The sequence below is a fragment of the Leptonychotes weddellii genome, chromosome 13 (assembly GCF_054177405.1).
Source record: "Leptonychotes weddellii isolate Sample4059 chromosome 13, ASM5417740v2, whole genome shotgun sequence".
In the NCBI taxonomy this organism is placed as follows: Eukaryota; Metazoa; Chordata; class Mammalia; order Carnivora; family Phocidae; genus Leptonychotes; species Leptonychotes weddellii.
The window spans coordinates 46,231,713-46,255,778 of NC_138381.1; the positions used below are offsets into that span (position 1 = coordinate 46,231,713).

The 24,066-nt window shown below is 39.8% G+C and overlaps 1 protein-coding gene, 1 long non-coding RNA gene and 1 other non-coding gene across 4 annotated transcripts in view; 1 reads left to right on the top strand and 2 right to left on the bottom strand.

Annotated features, from left to right (window-relative positions):
• The window catches only part of YES1 (YES proto-oncogene 1, Src family tyrosine kinase), a 212,791-nt gene that overhangs the window by 59,200 nt on the left and 129,525 nt on the right, over nt 1-24,066 (bottom strand). The window lies entirely within an intron of this gene.
• LOC145716787 (uncharacterized) overlaps nt 1,904-24,066 on the top strand; it is a 24,080-nt gene continuing 1,917 nt past the window's right edge. The window contains exons 1-2 of one of the 2 annotated variants that reach the window (XR_014139678.1): nt 1,904-2,596; nt 18,350-22,925. This is a non-coding gene — a long non-coding RNA (uncharacterized LOC145716787). Of the gene's footprint in view, nt 2,597-18,349; nt 22,926-24,066 lie in introns of those variants that run through there. The other variant, XR_014139679.1, reaches the window with a different exon arrangement.
• On the bottom strand, nt 15,932-16,035 carry LOC115942602 (U6 spliceosomal RNA). Its single transcript, XR_004077238.2, has one exon. It is a non-coding gene; the product is annotated as a U6 spliceosomal RNA (small nuclear RNA).

The window sequence follows — 24,066 nt, forward strand, 5'->3', positions numbered from 1 at the left end:
GCATTCAGTAAGCATTAATAAACTTGAATAAATGATACATTTCACTTTTGTAGAGACCTAACATATCTCATTACTTTTGTTTCAACCATTCCCCTAGCTTCCTCAACCAGCGGACTCTCCCAGGGATTCCAAGACTTATCCCTTCTTAACACATACATACCAGACCTCTCTATGCTGTGTGGGAGGGACACAGGGGTGCACTTGTCTTCCTGAATGAACAGATTTTCACTTAAAAGCAATTTCTATTGTATCAAACTCAGCAAGACTTTAGAGATTCTCTTTCTCACTTTGTTTGTTTTTGGTGGTGTTAGTGTTGGTTTTTGGTTGGTATTTGTTTTTATTGGTTTTGGTTTGTTGTTTTAAATATCCTTGGAAATAAGTGAGCCATTGAGTCTAAGATTGAAGTCTCCAGATTATTTACAGAGTAAAACTTGACATTGTAGATGAATTTTCCAAAAGACAAAACAGGGAATGAGGTAACAAAAAGAATCGAAATGAGGGTGAATAGAAGAAAACTTAGTAAGTTAACAGAACATGTAGGAGATTTTGACACCCTTTCCCACCTTTAAAACTCCATATAGAACATTCTCAAAGCCACCTCATTCCTTAAACTGGGGTAAACTAATACTTTAGAGTTCATTTTTTGAGTCTGCCAGTTTAGGACAACAAAAATATATTTTATCCAGAAGTTTAGAAAAGTAACAGCTCAAAAATTTATTTCCTAGTTTATTTTTTTAAAGATTTTATTTATTTGTCAGAGAGACAGAAGGAGGGAGAGAGCACAAGCAGGGGAGTGGCAGGCAGAGGGAGAGGCAGGATTCCTGCTGAGCAGGAAGCCAGAGGCCGGACGGATCCCAGGACCCTAGGATCATGAGGCAAAGGCAAACGTTTAACCTACTGAGCCACCCAGGCGCCCCTATTTTCTAGCTTTAAAAAAAAAAAAAAAGCTGAATATAAATCTACATGAAAATGTTTAATCCCCAATACAACTAAGGGCAAATGAAATTTTAGTAGCTAAGTCAAAGCACCATGCCATGTGTACCTTTTTGTTAATGTGAATGCCTATGCCTACTTTTGGTTCATTTAGTGAGCTGAAGAAAAAAAATTTCACCCTTATATGCATTTCCTAAGTTTCTAGAGTACCAGAATACTGACACATATGATAGTACTATTTGTCAAATATGATTCTTAATTTCGCTGAAAACCACAAAGGAAACCAACAGACCCACATTAATAGTTCGGATCACCCCACCAAGGAGGAAATACAGAGAGGAAGTTAATCTACAAGTCTGATAGGGCAGAAGTGATTTTAGCAGAAGAGCCTCAATATTCAGCCCGTTCCGACCACTGACTAACCCTTATCTTTATCCCAGTTCCTTCTGGATCCTCTCCCTTCCCCTTCAGGCACTGGCTACTGGGCAGACAGGAAAGGTGCTTGGATTCGGGTTAGCAGAATTCTAGTTGTGGCTGCCTCACTTTCGGGGTCGCAGCCTCAGTTTCCCCAACTGTCAAACAGGATATTAATACCTGTCCCTCACTGGGAAGTTGCCGGGATCATATAAGAATACGTTGTCTCCAGATAAGCCAAGGCCACCATTACTGGGAGAGTCGCCAAGAGCTCAGCTTCGGTTCCCTCTCCCGGCAAGGCTGGTTCGACCAACAGTCAACAGGAAGCTCCAGGGGTTGGGACAGGATCCCTGGCTCGGAAGGAGGCCAGACGCGAGCGTTTCTGGACGGGGATCAGGCTGGTAATGAGAGCGTTAGGAACGCCCCCCTGGCTCGTGCGGCTGGGCTGAGATTTTACTATCAGCGACAAAGGGTGCGGAAGCATAGTACTAAAAAGCAAACAGTCAACCAAAATAACTCAACCCTGTCCTCCCCCACAAAACAAAGCCCCAAAGCCTTCGGCACTACAGAACGAGGCGAAGGGAACGGAGAAAGGCAGAGGGGGCGGAAGCTGCACCCCTCACTCCATCTCCAGGGGCAGGCGAGTGTGCGGCCGCAGGGTCCGCGGAAGGGGAGGGGGCGCTGTGGGTCCGCTCTCCGCGTGCAAGAAGCACCTCCTCCTCACGCCCCCTCAGCCTGCGCCGCCTCGGGAATCCGCCCCGGACCCCGCCGCCATGTTGGGTCCGGATAAGTGACTCGGACTAGCAGCCGACGGGTACCGCGGCGGGACGGCCCGCAGCCGGCGAAGCGCGCCGGCACCGGAAGGCGGGGGGCGCTCGAGCCCGGGCGGGCGCGGCGCGAGTTCCGGTGAGGAGGCCGGCCGCGCGCGCAGGTAGCCGCAGCCCCCACCCTCGCCCCCGCCCTCGCCCCCGCCCCGCCCCTGCCGAGGAGGGGCGGAGCTGGGAGTGAGGGCGGGCGCCGCGCGGAGTGGAGGTGGAGAGTGAGGCCGAGGGGTGGGGGAGCCCGGGAATTCCCTCCTCCTGAAGTAACGAGTGCGGGGCGGCTGTGCCGTCGTCGCTGCAGCCGGGCGCTCGGGACGAGGAGGTGGAGGAGGGAGAGGGCCCCGCGGGCCTCGCCTCCGCCCGCCGCCCCCTCCTCGCCACCCCGAGCCGCGACAGCGGCGACTCATGAGAGCGCGGCTGGAGGGCAGGTAAGGACCCGGCGGGGCCCCGCGGGCGGAGGCGGCCGACCCCGGCCGGGCAGCGCTAGGCCCCGGCGCCCGCCCGCGCCCAAAGGCGCCGGCGCTCCCCGCCCCCGCAGGCTCCCAGTCGGGAAGTTGGGGAGAAACTTCTCCCCTCCCCCGTCCCGGCTCGCCCGGCGGGCGTGTCTCCTTCCCGGCGCTACCTGCTTGCCCCCTGACGCGGTCTCCGCCCCGTCCAGTCCTTCCCGGTCCCGCCCAAGTCCGACTTAAGGTCCTTGGAGCGGTACGCTACCTCCCATCGGTGCCTGGGGGCAAGATTAATTTTGGCTCGCTTGGCCAGACTGAGGGCCGAAAGTGGCGGCCCCTTTCTGTCCCGGAGCTTGAGGGTCTCCGTGTTAGCTGACGCCGGGTAGCAACTGTGCTGGGAGAGCGGACGTGGGTGTGTGTGGGGGCGAGTGGGTGAGCCTCTCGCTTTACTCGGTTTGATTGAAAACCGCAACATGTTAAAGTTTTCCTTTGTTTTGGGTTGGGGGTTGGGAAGTATGCCATTCAGCATCTACTTTTACAGTATTAAGCCACTCCGCTTCCCATTTGGTTCGGTTCTCTGTCCACATGTTACAGAAAATTCTGTTTTAAAGTGTTTTTTTCTAATTGATAATTGCTTCCAGCTTTTACTTTATTGGGCATGGGGCAGTGTCGTTTTAAGAAGCGCGTCGAAAACCAAGTCCGATGTAGGGATTGCTTCAATTTTTGTTTTGTGGTGAGTGGAAAATAAGTCCAGTGCAGGGACCGCTTTAATTTTTGTTTTGTAGTGAGTGGGACACAACATATAGTTAGGATTTGGTTGAATTTTCTGCGTAATTAATTTAAACAGTCATGGAATAACACGTTCTAACAATTATAAATTATTAAAGAAGTAAGTCTCTAATGGAATCGCAACTTTATGTTCATGCCATTATGTATATGTTTCGTGGTGTGCTTTCACATACATGATTTCACATATATGCGTATGATTGTAGTATATTCGTGTCCTTGTAACTGTAGGATTGCAGTGCCGAAAGTATCTCGATAATTCTGAGTATATTTAAACCATCTTGTTAAATTTCTTTTTTTTTAAGGTTTTATTTATTTGACAGAGAGGAACACAGAGAGGGAACACAAGCAGGGGGGAGTGGGAGAGGGAGAAGCAGGCTCCCCACGGAGCAGGGAGCCCGACGCTGGGCTCGATCCCAGAACCCCGGGATCCCAGAACCCCGGGATCACTACTTGAGCCGAAGGCAGACGCTTAACGACTGAGCCACCCAGGCGCCCCCATGTTGTTAAATTTCTAAAGTTAAGTTACACACTAAGGAAAATATTACTAAATGTGTACATGTAACTATGCACTTTAGGCATAGTATCCTGGTAAATCTAATATCTTAATCTAATATCTAATCTAAATAAATCTAATATCTAATAAAACCTAATATAATAAAATCTAATATTTTAACTAGGGCAATGGCATACAGTGGACAGAAAACATTTTGAATGGACAGGTTATGAAGGAGTGTCTTGTAGGAGAAAGAGGATCTTGTGTGCATCTTACATGATTTTCATATATTCTGTAAGAAAGTTGTATTTCACTAAGCCATACATATGTTTTGTTTTACTGATATGTGAGACCCCTGTCATAGTTGACACTTAAGAAAAAGAAGTTTAATTATTTTAAATTTTGAACATTACCTAAGCCTCAGTGGAGATTTTGAATGCTGGTTGGCGATTCATAGGGTCCTAAATTTGAAAAACAAAACGAAACAATTGCCTTTGATCTGAATCTAAATAAAAGTTCATATCCATGTTTCCAGAATAAAAGATAAAAAGGCTCTTAAAATACGTACTCTGCAGTAACCACCATAATGTTATAATAGCTTTTAATTTTGCAGTATGTTTTTGCTGACTTCATAAACCACAAAATTGACTCCTTTCTATTCAACCGAAAGTGCAATTATGGCTTTGACCTGTCTTCCTGGGATAGGTGGAATTTGTCTTATGGCTGAAGTATAATATTAATACATGGCTTAAGGTTGTTTTTGTTTTTTTTTTTAATTCAGGAAAATCTCAAGCTGAAAAATCAACTTCCATGCAAATAAATCTCCTTCCTGATACGAAATGTTAAAAGAATAAATGTTCTAAGCTAATAGCAACAATCCAGTATAAGTGAAATATTACCAACCCATGGTATAAGATTTATTAGTGCAAAGTCCACATTTGCATATTTTTAGGCAGTAATTTGTTAACGTGAGTAATTTTTTTATAAACATGTAACTCTCAATCTAGTGTTCAATGTAGGCGTCATTTATTAGTTCCTTTTAGCATTATATTAAGAAGACGTACAAACCCAGTTACAAAATAAGTCACGCGAGTGTAAGGTACAGCATAGGGAATATGGTAAATAATATTGTAATAACTTTGTAAGGTGACAAATGGTAACTAGACTTATGGTGGAGGGGTTTGTTTCATGATGTATAAAAATATCAAGTCACTATGATATACAGTTGAAACTGGCAGTGTATTCTATGTCATTTATACTTCAATTAAAAGAAGTGCCTAGGGACGCCTGGGTGGCTCAGTTGGTTAAGCAACTGCCATCGGCTTGGGTCACAATCTCAGAGTCCTGGGATTGAGCCCCGCATCGGGGCTCCTTGTTCAGTGGGGAGCCTGCTTCTCCCTCTCCCTCTACCTGCTACTCTGCCTGCTTGTGTGCGCTCTCTCTGTCAAATAAAAAAAAATAAAAGAAGTGCCTAATATCAAAAAATTTAAAAGAAGTCCTAAGCTCTGGTGTCTGGGAATGTAAACTTGGGAAATAAAACTATATTAAAAAAAAAACCTGGGGCGCCTGGGTGGCTCAGTTGGTTAAGCGACTGCCTTCGGCTCAGGTCATGATCCCGGAGTCCTGGGATCAAGTCCCACATCGGGCTCCCGGCTCAGCGGGGAGCCTGCTTCTTCCTCTGACCCTATCCCCTCTCATGCTGTTTCTCTCTCTCTCTCTCTCAAATAAATAAATAAAATCTTGAAAAAAAAAAAAAAACCTGCAAGGAAGTGATTTATATAAAAGTAAAGATACAGGAGGTGGGAGGAAGTTGTGATTGGGACCCAGCTTCTACAGTGGTTACAGAGTTTTAACCTGGTGGTGGTTGCAAGGGTGTTCCTTAGTATATTCACCAAGCCATACATTTGTTCTGTGTGCTTTTCTGTATCTGTTTTAATTCACATAAAACTTTTTTTTTCTTTAAGAAGCCTTTGTGTAATGTAGTATATAAGGTGCTTGGGTAAAGAACTTAACATTTAGTGACTGCCTTTAGAACACTGCCTGGGCTATCCTTTGCAAACAGGATTAGACTTATTAAATCATAATTGCATATTCCAGCTAGTGTTTGTCACTACTTTGACATATAAATAACGTGTTAATTATGTTAATATTTTGAGGGAGAACACCAGATTTTACTAACTTTAAATCCTCTTAGCTTATATATTGTAAAGGGTAAATAGTTGGTAGTCAAAATGTTTATTAAACTAATGGATACTATTCTGTCATCAAATATAAAATATAGTTTATTTTTCACAAAGTTATGTAAATGACAAAACTATTACATCAAGGTAATAAGTCTTTTAACCATTTTTTTTTAAAGATTTTATTTGAGTGAGAGCGTGCGTGTGTGTACGCGCGCGTGCGCGCTGGGGGGAGGGGCAGAGGGAGAGGGAGAAGCAGGCTCCCCACTGAGCAGGGAGTCTGAGGCAGGGCTCCATCCCAGGACCCTGACTGAGATCATGACTCAAGCCAAAGGCAGGCGCTTAACTGACTGAGCCACCCAGGCGCCCCCCATTTTCTGTTTTCTGTAACACTAATTCTTTGGATCAGTAATTTTGGCCTTAGTTTTGATATTCTTAAGGACATAATGAAATTCTCAGCATAATAAGTTTTCGTTTACTTAAGCTTTATGAAGATGTGCCATATGGCTCCTAACAGAAGAGTATGTTTTGTTTCAAGAAAGCAAATGACAGTATGGTGTTGGAGTTTCAAAAATGCTGAGAATCATTGTATTATGCTTCTTGCTTTATGTAATGGCTTGCTGTTTTAGTCATTGATTTTGTTGCTTTGCGTTGTCGTAACGTAGAGTTAAAGAAGAGATCACGTCTGTGCCAGATTCTTTATCACAGGAACTTTTAGTCATGTTATAAAGGTGATGTTTGCGGCGCTGGCTTTGTTATATGAATATTTACAGGAAGTTTTAGTTAAGATCTTCCATTGTTCAGAGCTCTACGTGGCTTAGGTCACCTTCAGTTCACATTTAAACGGGTCTATAATACAAATCCAGAATTCTTCCAGAGAAGTACAACTGCTTTTCTTTAAAGGTTCCTATTAAAGTATCTTGGTATCTTATTGGTATTGTGTACAGCAGTTTGTGTGTGGCTATGGTAGGGTATGTATTATCGCTTTTCTTCCTTTCAGCTGCTCCAGTGCCACAATTAGGCTGAGTATTGCTCAGCTGCAGCTGCTGGGTGATTATGAACCATCCAGCTCCTGTCTAAACTCAGAGGCAGATTTAGCAAAAGGAGCTATAGTAACAGCGGAGGGTGAAAGAGAAGAGCCAGTGCTGCTGCCAGTATCATTTTAACATGTCTCTATGCCAAGGAATTGTTGGCTGCAGCAGCACTACTGTTGTCTTGGAACTGGCAGACTTGATGGCAACATATCCCGGTCTGGATTGAGTTTACCTGATGTTACTCTTTAAAATCTTGAAGCTCACTCCAGGAAAGAGAGAGAATCCTGTAATTTCAAAGTATAGGAGAATACCGATGGACTGAATTACAAGCCTCAGTGCCCAGGATAGCAGCGCCCTTCAGTTTCTCTTGCTTGAGTGTCTATATTGCGACTGCAGGGTCCCTGAAGTTTATACCATATACTCCATGCGGCCGCAAGCTGTGCCACTTAGAAGTGCTGCTGCTATTACTGTTTGTGGAATGGCAGGAGAGCTTATATGCAGGTTCTTTGGACATCCTACTTTTTCCGAGGAAGTGGAAGACCGTCAAGAGGGATTATTTCTGGAACTACTTGCACATGGTATATCCCCTGTGTCTGCCTGAATATTGCAAGTAGGAACCCTAGATTCTTTTCTTTTGTTCTTTATTCCTGGGGTATGAGAAGATGTACATCAACAAACGCAGATACATTATCAGCTATATATGGCGAGCCCCAGACTGGAAGATGCCACAGGCAAATTTTGCTGCTTCTGAAATGTTACTCATTTTATAAACATGCTAAGCAAAGAGCAGCATCTTTTCCTCTTTTTTACCATGACTGTCAGAAAATCTACAGAGACAATTCCTTTTGCCAATTCTGGCTTTGAAACTTAGTTTGGGGTTGGCTAATTTGGGATGGGTAATAGGGAGCATTGGGAGAATCAGTGCTCCAACTTGTATAACCAGAAGGAAGGAAAGAGGTACGGAAGACCGGGTACTCCTGAATGTTAACAAGTGCACATTGTTGTTGTGGCACATACTTAGCAAAACACTGGTATATTGGCTCCCATTTTTGTGCTCCCACAAAACTCCTCCGATATGAAAGCACATTCTCCTTACATTGTAATTATTTCTTTCCGTTACTGTGATACATGTGGCAAGGAACTGTTTTATATGAATCTTTGAGAACAGTCTCCAGTAGAATAAATGCTTAATAAATTTTGAGTTGTATACAGAGATGTGGTTCTGTGTATTTTATGACTATAATATACAGACTTTTGCTACACATATTTTAAAGATCCACCTCTAAAATTTTATAAAACTTAGTGCTTTTCCATAAGCTAATGTTAAAACAAATTCTTTAGATTTTTATCCTCAAAGTTTTGTTCTAGAAAATGATTTTATAAAACAGTTTGTAAACACTTGCAAATGTGAATTTAAAGTTCATTTTGATATTTCTAATAAACTGGGAACTCTTTGTAGTGAAGTTAAACTAGTCTTTAATACAATTTATTTTAAAGAAATGTTTTTTACTGTTTTTTTTTTTTTAAGATTTTATTTATTTATTTGACAGAGACACAGCAAGAGAGAGAACACAAGCAGGGGGAGTGGGAGAGGGAGAAGCAGGCTTCCCGCTGAGCAGGGAGCCATCCCAGGATCCCAGGATCATGACCTGAGCTGAAAGCAGAAGCTTAACGACTGAACCACCCAGGCGCCCCTGTTTTTTACTGTTTTAATGAATATAGAAAGCCCAAGCTATCCACAAAAAAAAAAAAAGGAAAGAAAGAAACCTAGATTTTTCTAAAATACGTTTGTCATCCTATCATGTTACTAGTGACAATCAATATTATAATCATGGCTTACGTTCATATCTTCCAAGGACAAAAAGAAAAAAGTCCTGATTTTCTTGATGTAATGCGTGTAAAAGAATGTATTTTATAGGATATGTCTGCTGTTACCGGGGGTGTGGGTGAAGACAGGAAGTACTGGGAGGAAAGGGCTGACCACTGAAACTAAAAGGTTGGTTTCAGCCTATGTTCCTAGCAGTATGTAAACTATAGATTTTCTTTAATTATGGAGGCTAGTTACTTCTCTAATTTTTTAATGTAACTTACAGTTTGTTAGCATTAAGTAGAAATGGGAGTGGAGTGGAGAAAGTTGGTGGCTTTTGCTGCATAATTTAATACTTATAATTGTTCTTTGGCAAGTTTATTTCTTACATTTGTTCTCATGCAATTAATATTTTATTTTATTTTTATTTATTTATTTATTTTAAAGATTTTATTTATTTATTTGACAGAGATACAGCAAGAGCCAGGAGCACAAGCAGGGGGAGCGGGAGAGGGAGAAGCAGGCTTCCTGTCGAGCAGGGAGCCCGATGTGGGTCTCGATCCCAGGACCTTGGGATCATGACCTGAGCCGAAGGCAGACACTTAGAAACTGAGCCACCCAGGCGCCCCCAATTACTATTTTACAGATAAGAACATTTTTAGAATAATAGCTGTCAGGACTTTGAAAAGGAGCAGAGAAGGCAACATGGTATAATAAGGAGAGGACTAAAAGGTAGAAGGTCATCTGGATTTTAATGCCACTTTGGACAGTGAAGAGCTGTGTGGCCTTGGTCAGTTCAGTAAATGCCCTATGCCTCAGTTTCATCATTTGAAACAGGAGGTAGTTGGGCCAGATGGTTTCTGATATCCTTTCAGCCTTATATAAATGTGTGGTTCTGTTACAGTTGAAGTTTTTATATTGATAACATTTTAAGGAAACGTTTCAGAATCTAGAATTTGAAATAAATAACAGGTAAGTAAAGGTTGTAGTAACAACCTGACCCATAGACTTGGCACTGGACTTTGCTCCAGCAAACGTAGTATTATTTCATTAAGTGGATATTTATTAAACCCATGGCGTAACAAATACTGTGCTAGTTTTTATGTTAGAAAAATGTAGCATGACTGCTGCCTTCTAGGAATTCACAGTTGGGTGGGACTGGCTATGATTAGGAGATTGTTACAAATTTTGTAGATTGGTAGGTCTTTTTAATGTGATAATCTAGTACAACACTTCTCTGGTTTTTGATGGTATTTCTGTGTGATACCGCTGAAACTTTAATGAATCCCTTTGCACTAGATACTTGTAGCTTCAAGCAAACTGATTGAATTCTCTAGGTAGGAAGACTTGATTTTCTAGACAGTTCATTACAGATATGTGTGACACATATGCAGGTTCCATAACACTTATATAGAAGTTTTACTATAAGAAGGCACATTTGGGGGCGCCTGGGTGGCTCAGTTGATTAAGAGACTGCCTTCGGCTCAGGTCATGATCCTGGAGTCCCAGGATGGAGTCCTGCATCGGGCTCCCTGCCCAGCAGGGAGTTTGCTTCTCCCTCTGACCCTCCCCACTCTCATGTGCTCTCTCTCTCTCTCATTCTCTCTCTCAAATAAATAAATAAAATCTTAAAAAAAAAAAAAAAGGCACATTTGAAAATAAGGCCTTTAAAAACCATTTCAGGGGTGACCGGGGTGGCTCAATTGGTCAACCATCTGCCATCAGCTCAGGTCATGATCCCAGGGTTCTGGGATCAAGCCGTGCGTTGGGCTCCTTGCTCAGCAGGAAGCCTGCTTCTCCCTCTCCCTCTGCCTGCCGCTCCCCCTGCGTGTGCTCTCTCTCTCACTCTCTCTCTCTGTGTCAAATAAACATTTCAGATTTATTTAGCAGTAAAATTAAAAAGATAAGGGCTTTATTCATCGAAGCAAATAGATGTGATGTCAGTTAACAGATAATCATGACTGGATGATAGCTTTGCCACATTATATCAGGAAAATAGCCACTAACATTAAAACATTTAATTTTTTTAATTGATAAAAACACAGAATAATTGTTCTGGATTTTTTTCTTTAACGCATTTAGTTACTAGTTAGAACAAAATAAGCATAGACATTAGAAAATGGTTAGCTTTTTAAGGTTTGCAAAAAAGATCTTGTAAAAAAAAAAGGAAAAAGAAGAAAGCCACTAAAATTATAAGTAGTTTGTGTTCCCAAAGTTTGTCAGTTGGGTCTTTGAAAATCAAAATCTTTTCCCAGAAAAAGTCTTTCCTGGAAGGTTAGCCTTTTTGGTTAGATTTCTAGGCAGACTATTAGAGTTTATAAAAATTTAACAGTTATAATAGTGTTTCAGTTTGATTTTCAGGTTTTTGTTTTTTTAAATCTGAGCTCTTTGAACATATGAAATATTTGGTCCACTAAATGCTCTGATTATATAGGGGATGACTCCATTGCCTTGCCAGTTACACTGTCTCCTCACCTTCCCAGCTCTTCACCATTTAAAAATCACTCTGCTATGAGTTTCATATTAGGATGCCAGGAACCCTCCCAGTGATGCCTTGCTGTTAAGCTCAATTTAAGTACAGGAGGGTCCCTAGTTTCTCCCACGTGCTTGTTCCAGGCACTCTAAGCCTACTTCCTACTCTATCCCTATAGGACAGTGTGAGGAATGGGAAAGCTTCAAAAGATTGGAAATGAGAAACAAAAATGAGGAAAGTAGAAAAGTGCTTGGGAAAATGAGGAATGAATGTAATGTGGAAGTTTATAATTTCCTTCTTTGTGCCTTTTTTTTCTGTTTCCCACCCATTTACTTGTCATAGGAATTGGTTATGAAGGAAGAAAACCTGTTTTATGGCAGGTGCTGTGCTACATGTGTAGTTCATATGCATTATTGCAGTTAAATATTTGAAATCCTTTCCAAAATAAAATTGTGGATGAAATAGGCATTTATTACATGTGAAGAAACTGAGGATCAGAAAGTATATGTAATTTGCTAAGGTCACATGATTAGTGATGACTAGTAGAACTGAATTTATCTGACAATAAGCCTGTTCCGTATAAGCAACTTCCTTAGGGATAAAGAGCAGTGATAGGAGGATTTATCTTTTTCCTTCTTCCTTAAACTGTACATTTTTATTGGGGCTGAGAATTTTCAACCCACTTACACTTCTCTTTTTAATTGATGTAGCTTTGCCATACTTATTTCATAATGGGAATCAAGGTCAGATATTATATGAACTGAAAAAGATGGGTTATTACACTAAATTCTAGCAAATGCTTTCCTTTTGTAGGTTTGGCTTTGTAATGGAAAATTGATATACTAATTCTAGAGCGCTCTTTATCTTTTTATAACAAGAAGTTCAGCCCAGATTAACAAAGAGACAGTGTTTGGATGTTTTTCTAATCAAGCTTCTTTTTTTTTAATCTAAATTTAATTCATCAAAAGAACAAAGCAGGCAAAAGATGGGTATTACACTAAACTGTAGCAAATGCTGTCCGTTTGTAAGTTTGGGTTTGTAGAGTGTGTATGGAGTTTATGTGTATATAGTCAGCTCCTCTCTCTCTTTCCCTGTCACTCCTCCTCCCCTGAATTGAGTTTATGCTCAAATATGAGTCTTCTGAGTCAAAAGCTGGCTCAAACTTCTATTGTGCAACATTGCCTTTATTTCTACTAATTAAATCATTTTTTCCTAGATGAGTTGGTAGAAATAGATGGAAGGTCTGCATTTCCTGAATGGTCCTACATCGCATTTTGGATATGCTGCAGAAAGAGAGCATACTTTTTAATTTGCCTTGTCAGATAGATGGCAGTTTCCTACACCTTGGTACAGACTCATCAGCCATTCAAAGCTTTCCTTCTTTCTGGAGGATACAGTAGGATTCTTCCATGCTGGCTAGTCCTATGAATCTTATTGTTATATGAATTCCTTAATCTCTGGATGGAAATCTCATCTAAAGCTCCAAATGGAAATTTTGTTTATTACTCATTTACCACTGTGTCAAATTCTATTGACAAAGATTTCCTTAGCCACCTTAGAAGCCTTTTCTTCTTTGGTTTCCTTTTATTTCTTCAGTTGTATCTAAGAATGTACCCTTTGTCCTCTTTAATAAGCTGGAGCATTGTTTTCTAATGAGAATGCTAGGTTGATTATTGTAGCATTATTATCCCACATAGAATATAGCTCCTTCATACATCACTCCAACAGTTCCATCATTGCCCATGTTTATTAAGTCTACGTAAGTGTTGGCAGATATGTTTTAAACTGTTGCACCAAGTCTAAATGATGGGAGTGGCTGCTGCTAGAATGTAAGCTCCATGGAGGTAGGGAGGGATCTTTGTTTTGATTACAGAAGTTATCTCAAGCATCTGGAACCATAGCACAATGTTGGCACTTATTAAATGCTCTAAAATGTATGACAGTGTAACAGTCCGCTGGCAGTGTTTGCGTCTCATGGGCATGGGAGAAAGAAATGTCAACAAATAGCTGGCTCCTCATTGGAAGCTCATGCTGTAAACACAGCTGCTTTATACTGCAGGCTCTTTGGAGTGGCAGGCCTAGGGCTAAACTAGTGGCATCAGTGCTCAGGGTGAATTTTTTTTTTGTAAGATTTTATTTATTTGACACGGAGAGAAGGGGTTAGAGAGACAAGTGGGGGAAACTGTAGAGGGGGAAGGAAAAGCAAACTCCCCGCTGAGCAAGGAACCCGATGAGGGCCTCGATCCCAGGACCCTGAGATCGTGACCTGAGCCGAAGGCAGTCGCTTAACCTACTGAGCCACCCAGGTGCCCCGCTCAGGGTGAATTCAGATAAACACTGTACTTGAGTCTGATGGAGAAATTGAGGTTTGATTTAGCAGTGACTTGTGTTAAAGACCAGTAAAAAAAAAAGTATGTGCAATAAGGGGATTTCTTTTCTTTATATCTTATTCTTTCTATCTCTAGCAGCTGTGTTTCTTAAAAACTCTGACACACATCAGTTCCTCTTACATTATGTTGATGTAAATGAGTTATAGGCATATATCTGGTTGCAAGTAGACTAAGAAAAATAGTCTGTGGTAGGACTACCTTACAGTGACAGCCTTAGAAGGGGAGAATGAATTTTTGGTGGAAGAGTAGTTGCCTTTGCCCCAGAAGTGGAGAGAAAGTAACCTGTTAAAGTTAGACATCTCTATGGAAATACACTATTTAGTTGTAGAAACATGGTTAGAATATTTGAAAGTTGTGGATAAAGATGATATCTTTTTTTGTTTTTATTTATTTTTATTTTTAAAGATTTTATTTATTTATTTGACAGAGAGAGAGAGACAGCGAGAGCAGGAACATAAGCAGGGCGAGTGGGAGAGGGAGAAGCAGGCCTCCCGCCAAACAGGGAGCCCGATGTGGGACTCAATCCCAGGACCCTGGGATCATGACCTGAGCCGAAGGCAGACGCTTAACGACTGAGCCACCCAGGCGCCCTCTTTTTTTTGTTTTTAAAGTAAGCTCTATGCTGAATGCCCTCATGACCCCAAGATCAAGAGTTGCATGCTCTACTGACAGAGCCAGCCAGCTAGGTGCCCCCAGATGGTATCTTCTTAATTTAAGACAACATATTAGTACAGAAGCAAACTAATTATGATGGAAAAAGTCAGACATCCCAGCACCTTCTGGAAGTTTGCTTTTTAGAAGCAGAGCATCTGGAAAAATATAATTTCATGTTTTAGGTGGTAAAGGAAGCTATAAAGATATTTGCTGTTTTGAACTTAATTAGGACCGGTAGAAAAAAGTGATATACAAATTATAGAAAGAACTTTTGGAGATAGGGACCATGTTGTCCTGGGTTTATATTAAAAGTAACAGGAAAAGTAATTTTGGACAGTAAGAAGATGTATGCCCTAGACTTTAGGAAACATATTTGAAAACCAGCAAAAGTCTTTGATTTCAGATTCTGATGTGCAGTATTCCACCTAAAGGAATGAGAAGTCTAAAAATGCCCCAAACTTTTTTATACAAAGAGCTTGGGAAGCACTCTGATGGGGGAGGGGGTCAGAGGAGAATTGTGGATTGTATCTGCATTTATGTATTCCTTTTAGTGATTGAGAAAAGATAGTAATTAGCCGTAGCAAAGAATTTGGTGGGGATAGTAGCAGGTGGGAATTTTGATGGAGCTAAAGCCCTACGCCACTCCCTCCTTCTCACCTCATTACTTCTCACCCCCTTAGCCACTCCTGCTGGGGCTTAGTTTTTGTTTTTTGTTTTTTTTAATGAATAGAACTTAGAAGGAGGAACTCATAGTAAAGGTCAAGTAGAAGAGAGGGTCAAGAACCTCTTAGGATATTGTCAAGATGAATAGGACTTTTAGAATGATTGATGCCTAAAAGAATAAAAACTAATGACAATGTAGATGATTCTTAGAGATAAATTCAAAGCTGGAAGTAAGAAGGAGGCCACAGATCCACAACTTAGGGAAGGTGACATAATAGATAATGGGAAATGCCTAGCATGTTTTCTTTTCATCTCCTGACTTCTGTAACATGCTCTTGAAGTTAGAAAAGCTAGAAAAGAGAGTAAGAAAGTAGATATTAGTTAAGAGGGCATCTGGCTTCAGTTGATTTCAAGCTTCTAGGTCCAGAATGATTCTTTCTGAAGGTAACTGAAAGACATTTCTCATATTCCTGGGGCCTCGGTAATAGAGAAATCAATGGAGACAGGTAGACGTTTCCAAAAAAAAAAAAATTTGATTAAACGATACCTTAAATGAGGTTTGTTTACTCTCAGGCCTGTTTCTGGGCTTTCGTTCTTGTCCAGATATTGTTTATTCCTGTGCCAATACCACGTAGCCTGATGATTAGGACCATGATAACAGCAAGAAGAGCAGTTAACGTTGAGTACTGCCTGTGTGCCAGTCATGGTAAAAAATACTTTAATATATTTTAACTAATTCATTTCTCACAAAACTCTATGAGTTAAGTATTTTTCTTTTGAAAATATTCTGACATTTAGCCATTTTATTTCATGAAAGGATTCTTTCTTTATAAGAAAATACGGAAATGCTGCACAAATTTGTGTTTCATCCTTGTCTACAGGCTGTGCTAATCTTTGTATCTTTCCAGTTTTAATATATGTGCCGCCAAAGTGAGCACTGAGTTAGTATTCTTTTAAGTACACTCCACACCCAGTGTGGAGCCCATCGTGGGGCTTGAACTCACGACCCTGAGCTCAAGACCTGAGCTGAGATCAGGAGGCCATCGCTTAACGACTGAGCCACCCATGCACCCCAAGATGTTACATTTATTCATGTACAAGCTAGGACTACAACCAACTCTTAACTTCAGAGCCCATTCTCTGAACTATGAAGTTGTGATTACTAGTAGGACAAATCTCATTTTTCTTTTTCAAAAATTTCCCGGCTATTATTATGCGTTCACTTATCCATATGAGCTTCATTGTGATTTTGATTTAGATAATGTTGATTATGTAGGTTTGTTTAGGAAGAATGGGCATCTTTTAATAATGGCTCTTACCATCTAAAAAGTTATAGGAGGGGCGCCTGGGTGGCTCAGTTGGTTAAGCGACTGCCTTCGGCTCAGGTGATGATCCTGGAGTCCCGGGATCGAGTCCCGCATCGGGCTCCCTGCTCGGCGGGGAGTCTGCTTCTCCCTCTGACCCTCCCCCCTCTCATGTGCTCTCTGTCTCTCTCTGTCTCAGATAAATAAATAAAATCTTTAAAAAAAATAAAAATAAAAAGTTATAGGATTCCATTTATTGAGGTTCTTTATAAAATTACACAGTTTTATTTTTGTAATATAGACTCCAAACATTTTCCTTAAACTTATTTGTAGGTATTATTTCACGTGTGGTTTGAAAAAACCTTGTTACTTAGAAATGATTTCAAAGTTACAGAAGAGTTACAAGAATAGTACAAAGAACTTCTGGATCTCCCTCACCCAGATTTACCAGTTGTTAACATTTTGCTACATTTGATTTTATTATTCCCGCATTGTGTATATGTGTATGGATATTCCCACTCTCTCCACCCCCCCCATTTGAAAATTAGTTGCAAACATCATATCTTATTATCCTTATGTACTTCAGCCTGTATTTCCTAAAAACAGGGACATTTTCTTAGACAACCACAGTATGATTATTAGATTTAGACATTTTTTTTTTTTTAAAGATTTTATTTATTTATTTGACAGAGAAAGACACAGCGAGAGAGGGAACACAAACGGGGAGTGGGAGAGGGAGAAGCAGACTCCCCGCCGAGCAGGGAGCCCGATGCGGGACTCGATCCCAGGACTCCAGGATCATGACCTGAGCCCAAGGCAGTCGCTTAACCAACTGAGCCACCCAGGCGCCCTAGATTTAGAAATTTTAATGATGCTATTACACAGTTATCCAATATACAGTTGGTAGGTTGAATTGTATTTTCCTGAAAGATAGTTTTAAGTCCCCCCAGTACCTGTGAATGTGACCTTATTTGGAAATGGGGTAGTTGTAGATGTAATCAAGTTAAGATGAATTCATACCACATTAGGGTGGGCCCTAATCCAGTATGACCAGTGTCCTTATAAGAAGAGGAGAATGCCATGTGACAACAGAGGCAGAGATTGGAGTGATCCAGCCCAAGCCAAGGAACCTCAAGAATTGCCAACAACAATCAGAAGCTAGGAGGAGGCAAGGAAGGATTCTGTCCAGAGTTTCAAAGGGAACATGGCCCTGCTAACACCCTTGATTTCAAAATTCTAGTCTGAGAGCATAAATTTCTGTTGTTCTAAGCCTTTTTTTTTTTTTTATAGCAGCCCTAAGAAACTAATGCAGCAGTCCATAATCCGCATTTTCCCAGTTGTCTTCGTAATTCCTTATGACAAAAATCCAGAATCAAATCTATTGCGATTAGTTATCCTATCTTTTTGGTCTCTTTTAGTTTGAACAGTTCTTTAGCCCTATCTTTCAGATGTTGGTATTTTTGAAAAGTCAGACTACATGTTTTGTATAGTGTACCTTAGGATTTGTCTGGTGTTTTTCATGATTAGATTAAGATTATGAATTTAGGGCAGCAATGCTATATAAGGGGTATTGTGTCCTTCCTAGTATAGGCCATGAAGAGGCACTCTATGTTAGTGTGCCCCCCATTATTGGCAATATTAACTCAGGTAAGGTGATACCTGTCAGGCTTCTTCACTGTAGAGTTAGCATTTTTCTCTTTTAAATTAATAAGTGGTATGTGGGGAAGTACTTTTAGCTCATTTATCAGTGAGTCTTGCCTGAATTGATTATTGTAACATTGGTTGCAAAATAATACTTTTCTAGTTCTATAATTCCTTCTATATTTATTAGTTGAGATTCTGTAAGAGAAAACCTTTCCATATTCCTTGTTTATTATAATGATTTATAGACTTTTTTTTTAGTCAACAAGTTATAATCCATTAATATCCTTATTCATTTTTAAAAAAGATTTTGTTTGTTTGAGAGAGAGCACGCACGAGCCCGGGGAGAGGGAGAAGCAGACTCTCTGCTGATCAGGGGAGCCCGGTGTAGGACTCCATCCCAGGACCCTGAGGTCATGACCTGAGCCGAAATCAGACCCTTAAACAACTGAGCCACCCAGGTACCCCGTCTTTATTCATTTTGATGCTCAAATTTGTTCTGTTTTTGGCCAGCAAGATCTTCAAGATGCCTCCTGTGTACTTTTGATATATTTGATATAGTCCCATCATTTTCTGAGTACTACTTTATTATTATTATTATTATTTTTGGTGTGAGATGTACTGGGCTCATCTTGTACTTACCTTGCTCCTTATCCAAGGAGCATTGATTCCTTTTAGCCAGGTATGTGTGATCTTGAATGCTTTGTTTTTAAAGTATATTTTTATAACTGGCTATTTTGGGTATATAAAACAGCTATATATTTTGTAATTGTTCTATAGAAATCTCTTGTTTCTGATGGTTTTTCATTTAATTCTCTTAGCTTTTTCTGTATAAATAATCATTATGCATAAATAATTATTCTAACCCCAACTCATTTCTAATATTTATCCATCTTATTTGGTTCTCTTGTCTAATTACATTGGTTAGTACTTTCAGAACAGGTCAAAATGTTGTTAGAAATTTAAGGTTTGCCATTAAGCCATGATGCCAGACTTTATTTGAGCTTTAGCTCTAGATATAGAGTAGAAGGATTTTTTTTTTTAAGATTTGATTTATTTGGTGTTTTATTTATTTATTTATTTGAGAGAGAGAGAGACACAGCGAGAGAGGGAACACAAGCAGGGGGAGTGGGAGAGGGAGAAGCAGGCTTCCCGCTGAGCAGGGAGCCGATGCGGGGCTCAATCCCAGGACCCCAGGATTATGACCTGAGCCGAAGGCAGACGCTTAACGACTGAGCCACCCAGGTGCCCCATAATAGAAGGATTTCTATTTCTGTCGTGATTTATTTTATCAAGTAGGGGTGGATACTGACTTAATTTTTTTTCTTGGGTTTTTTTTTTTTAAATGGCTTTTCTTATTTTTTAATATGATGAATTAATACTATGAATAGATATCCTAATACAAAACTGTCCTTAGATTCTGAGAATAAATTACATATTTTTTTAGTAGAGAAGCATACAACAGTGGTTATGAGCACTGTCGAGTATAGTAGTGAAAGGAAAAAAAAACACAAGCTAAAGGAAAACTCTGTTTCCTTTGTACAGTACCCACAGAATATTCTGGTCAACAGGCATATGGGGTTTTTCCCATACCAGCTAGTTTTCCAGCACCAGCTGGGTGTTCTTCAGTTCAATTCTGACACTATTTACCTGGAGTTAGCGTTAGATCTCACAGATTAAGGGCTCAGTTTTTCAAGACTGCTCCCCCACCCCCAACCTCAGGTGCCAGTTGTAAATAGTGGATTCTCGGGTTACCCACAGCTTATGTCCAACAAGGTTATAAATTGGGAGTTCATGCAACTCCCTCCTCAGGTTTGATAATCTGCCAGAATGGCTAACAGAACTCAGGAAGACAGTTCACTTACTAGATTAATGGTTTATTATAAAAGAGTACAACTCAGGAACCACCAGGTGGAAGAGATGCATAAGGCAGAATATGTGGGAAAGGGCATGAACTTCCAGGTAAGCCACCCTCCTAGCACCTCCCTGGGTTCACCAATCTGGAAGGTCTCTGAACCCTTTCAGTTAGGATTTTTATGGAGGGTTCTTTACATAGAAATAACTGGTTAAATCATTGACTGTTGGTTATTAGCTTAACCTCAGCTTCTTTTCCCTTCCCTGAGGTGGGAGTGTGTGGTGGGGCGGAAAGTCCCAACCAACTAATCACACATGGTTGGTGCTCTGGTGACCAGCTCTCTATACTTTGGGCTTTCCCAAAATCACCACATTAACATAAACTCAGGTGTGGTTGAAAGAGACTTAGTATGAATAACAAAAGGTATTCCTTTCACCTTATTGCTCTTACCACTTAGGAAATTCCAAGGGGTTTTAGGAGTTCTGTGCCAGAGCTCCTTGGCTCTAGCATTTTTCTGGCACCTATTACTCTGTTTTATGAATCGTTGGGAAGCAGGTATTTTGATAACCCAGAATGTCTGTTGAAACAATACTACAACCAAGAAAATTGAAATCTCTAAAAGACAAATGGCCTGGACTTCTCTCTTAGGTTAAATCTTTATATCAAAAGGTTAGAAAAATTGAAGGACAAATTAGACATGTTTTAAAATTAGGAAGTAGAAAAACATGTATTATTTTATATTTGCACTGCATTTTCAGGACTGTCTAGATCTGAAAAACAAAAAATTATATTCAGTGATCAAATATGGTGGGAGATGAGAGAACACTGCTGCTGGTCGTTGGTGGTTATAGAATATTAGGGGATTTTCAGTGCAGTTACTTATCCAGGAAAACTGATTAGCTAGTGACTAAGTAATGCTTATATTTTCTAGCAATTCAAGAGAAGATTCTTGAGGGTGGGAAGAGAGAGATTTATCTCACTCAGAGCCTTTTCACTAGATCTTGCCCTTATTCCCCTGACTTTTTGGCTCTGTTGGGATTGGGCTATCAGCAAAAAAAATAAGAAGGAAGCTTTTTCCTGAATGCTTTGGAAGAGATTAAAGAGCGTAAAACTAGTTTATTCATGTAAGTGTCAGAAAATTTAATTTATCCATGAAATACATGCTTTTTTTGATGGAATTTTGGGAAAGGTTTGAAGTATTTTTATGCTTATTGATTTCTTTAGGTCTCCTGTCTTTAAGTGAACTACTTTTATTAATTTCTATTTGCCTAGATAGTCATCCTTTTCATCTAATTAAAAAAATTTTTTTTTTAAATTTTTTTAAAGATTTTATTTATTTGTCAGAGAGAGAGAGTGCGCACACGTGCACAAGCAGGGGGAGTGGCTGGCAGAGGGAGAAGCAGGCTCCCCACTGACCAACGAGCCTGACGTGGGACCCTGGGATCATGACCTGAGCTGAAAGCAGATGCTTAACCGACTGAGCCACCCAGGTGTCCCTCATCTAGTTAAAATTTTATGAGCAAGGTGTTATACAGAGTTCCCTTTTATAATCATTTTTTTTTTTTTTAAAGATTTTATTTATTTGAGAGAGAGAGAATGAGAGACAGAGAGCATGAGAGGGAGGAGGGTCAGAGGGAGAAGCAGACTCCCTGACAAGCAGGGAGCCCGATGCGGGACTCGATCCCGGGACTCCAGGATCATGACCTGAGCCGAAGGCAGTCGCTTAACCAACTGAGCCACCCAGGCGCCCTTATAATCATTTCAGATCCTCGATGGCTCTAGCACTTTTCTTGCACCTAATACTCTGTTTTTTATTTTGTTTTTTGATTAAGATTAAATCTAGCAATTTATTTCACTGATTTTTATTTATAAATCATATTGGAATGTTTTTATTATAATAGTGAAAGAACAGAAAATTAAAAGAAAAGTTAATTAGAAACAACAGAAAAAGAAATCTCAGTATGATTTACAAATAATCCTTTTTTGGGATTTTTGGTTTTTGTTTTTTCCTTGTTTATTTCCTTTTTGGTAATAAGTGTAAAGGCTATGCTCTGAATGTAGCCTTTGTTGAAGCTCACTAATGTGGTAGAAAGTTATTCTTTTTATTTTATAACTTAGTCTGTTTCCTCTTTGACATAAGAGTATTGGATCATGAAAAACTTTATTCATCTTATTTAGGAAAACTTGAAAACTTTTTTTTTTTTTTTTTTAAAGTAACCTTTACATCCAATGTATGGCTGGAACTCATGACCCTGAGAGATGGAGTCACATGCTCTGCCGACTGAGCCAGTTAGGTGCCCTAAACAGAACATTCTTGTGTTGCCATTTCCTCAGATTTTATAGCATATATTCTGTTGTCAATACTCACTAAATGATAAAAACATCAGAAAATTGTTTCCAGTCAGAAGAAAGGTATTCATGTATATGGAATTTTAAATATCTGTTCCCCAAACCAGAAATATAAAATGTAGAACATAATAATATGACAAATGTTGATGTAATTCAGTTCAGACTTTTTTACATACTTGACCTGAGCAAGCAAATACTGCTAATACTGCTGTTAAGATTCTGATAATAGCACAAGATAGTCTTGGGGAGTAAAAAAATTCTTGTTGAATTCTCATAGTTTTCCATAGTTGGAAACTTCCACTCCTGTATATGAGAAACCTTAAAAATCAAACGTGTTCTTTTTTTTTAAAGAAGATTTTAGAGAATATTTTATATACACATAGTTACCATACATATGTTTTTAAACAATGATACCAGGATTGAAATAGTAGAGCACAGAGGTAAGGAATAGTTCAGAAATATTGTACCAGTGTTCTGGCTTTAATTCTTAAGTCATGCTAAGGAACTTGGGACTGAGAATAAGTGAGCATTCTTAGCTCAGGGGAAAAGGCTCATCATAAAATATGAAGGTAGAAGGAAAGAAAACATCAACTTTTCTTTAATTAAAAACTTGGTCTCCTTTTAATGCAACACCTTCATCAGACTAGAACAAAACCATTCATACTATTTCCACATTAATTTTTTACTTCAAAAAGTAAAATCAGGCAACTTCATATTCTTTGGAGATTTAAATTGTAGATGGAATGAAGTTCTTCAGAACATATGTCATGCGATATGTTTGATTTTATGATACAGATATGGTCCATGGAGCTCAATTATATAAAAATTTGATATGTCCAAATACTTTTTTCCTCATAAAATTCAGTTTATTCAAGTATCTATAATATTTCTATATGGAAAGAGTAGCTGTTGCTAAATAATGAACAGTGCAGGAAACTAATATTATCAATTGCTGTTGCCTCCCTGAATTGCTAAGATGATGTCTGGAAATGGTCACCATGCATTTTGCCTTTCTGATGCAACTGCTTGTCTTCTCACCCACTTTATACTGACATTTTGAAGCTAGAGCAGTTTTTGAAGTCATAGCATTATCAAGTCTTTACAGCTTAAAGGGTATATAGGTAACTAGTAAATTAATATGATATATGTTTACTATGGGTTGAATTTATTTTTTTTATCTTATGTGCAGTGTTTTTTAATCTACACTCCCTTCAGTTAAAGAAGCCAGATTCAGACATTAATTTGTTGACTAATATTTATCTTTTGGGTCCAGTCGTAAATGTTGATTGGGAAAGGACCGGTAATTCATTTCAACAAACTTTAAAAGAAAAAAAAATATGTCTACTTCAGGCAAGGCACCATGTTACTTAATTAAGCTTTTTAGGAGATAAAAAGGAAACTCTGTTTATTAGTTTCCTGTTTATTAAATATACTGCTACTGTAGACTTGGAAGAGATTTTGTATTGGAGGTTTAAAGTTCAATGGCAGATCAAGAGAAGAGAAACACATGTTCAGGGAAGGCGTGGTGGAGGTGGGATTTGAGTATGTTTTGAAGGATAAGTAAAATGGACATTCCAGAGGGAGAAAATAACATGAACAAAGACACAAAGAAGATGGCAAAGGCAAGATAGATGCTTTCTGGTTATAGGGTGCTTCTAGCACAGAAATGTATGTGCTTCCTACTGGGTATTTACCCCAAAGATACAAAAGTAGGGATCCGAAGGGGTACGTGCACCCCGATGTTTATAGCAGCAATGTCCACAATAGCCAAACTGTGGAAAGAGCCAAGATGTCCATCGACAGATGACTGGATAAAGAAG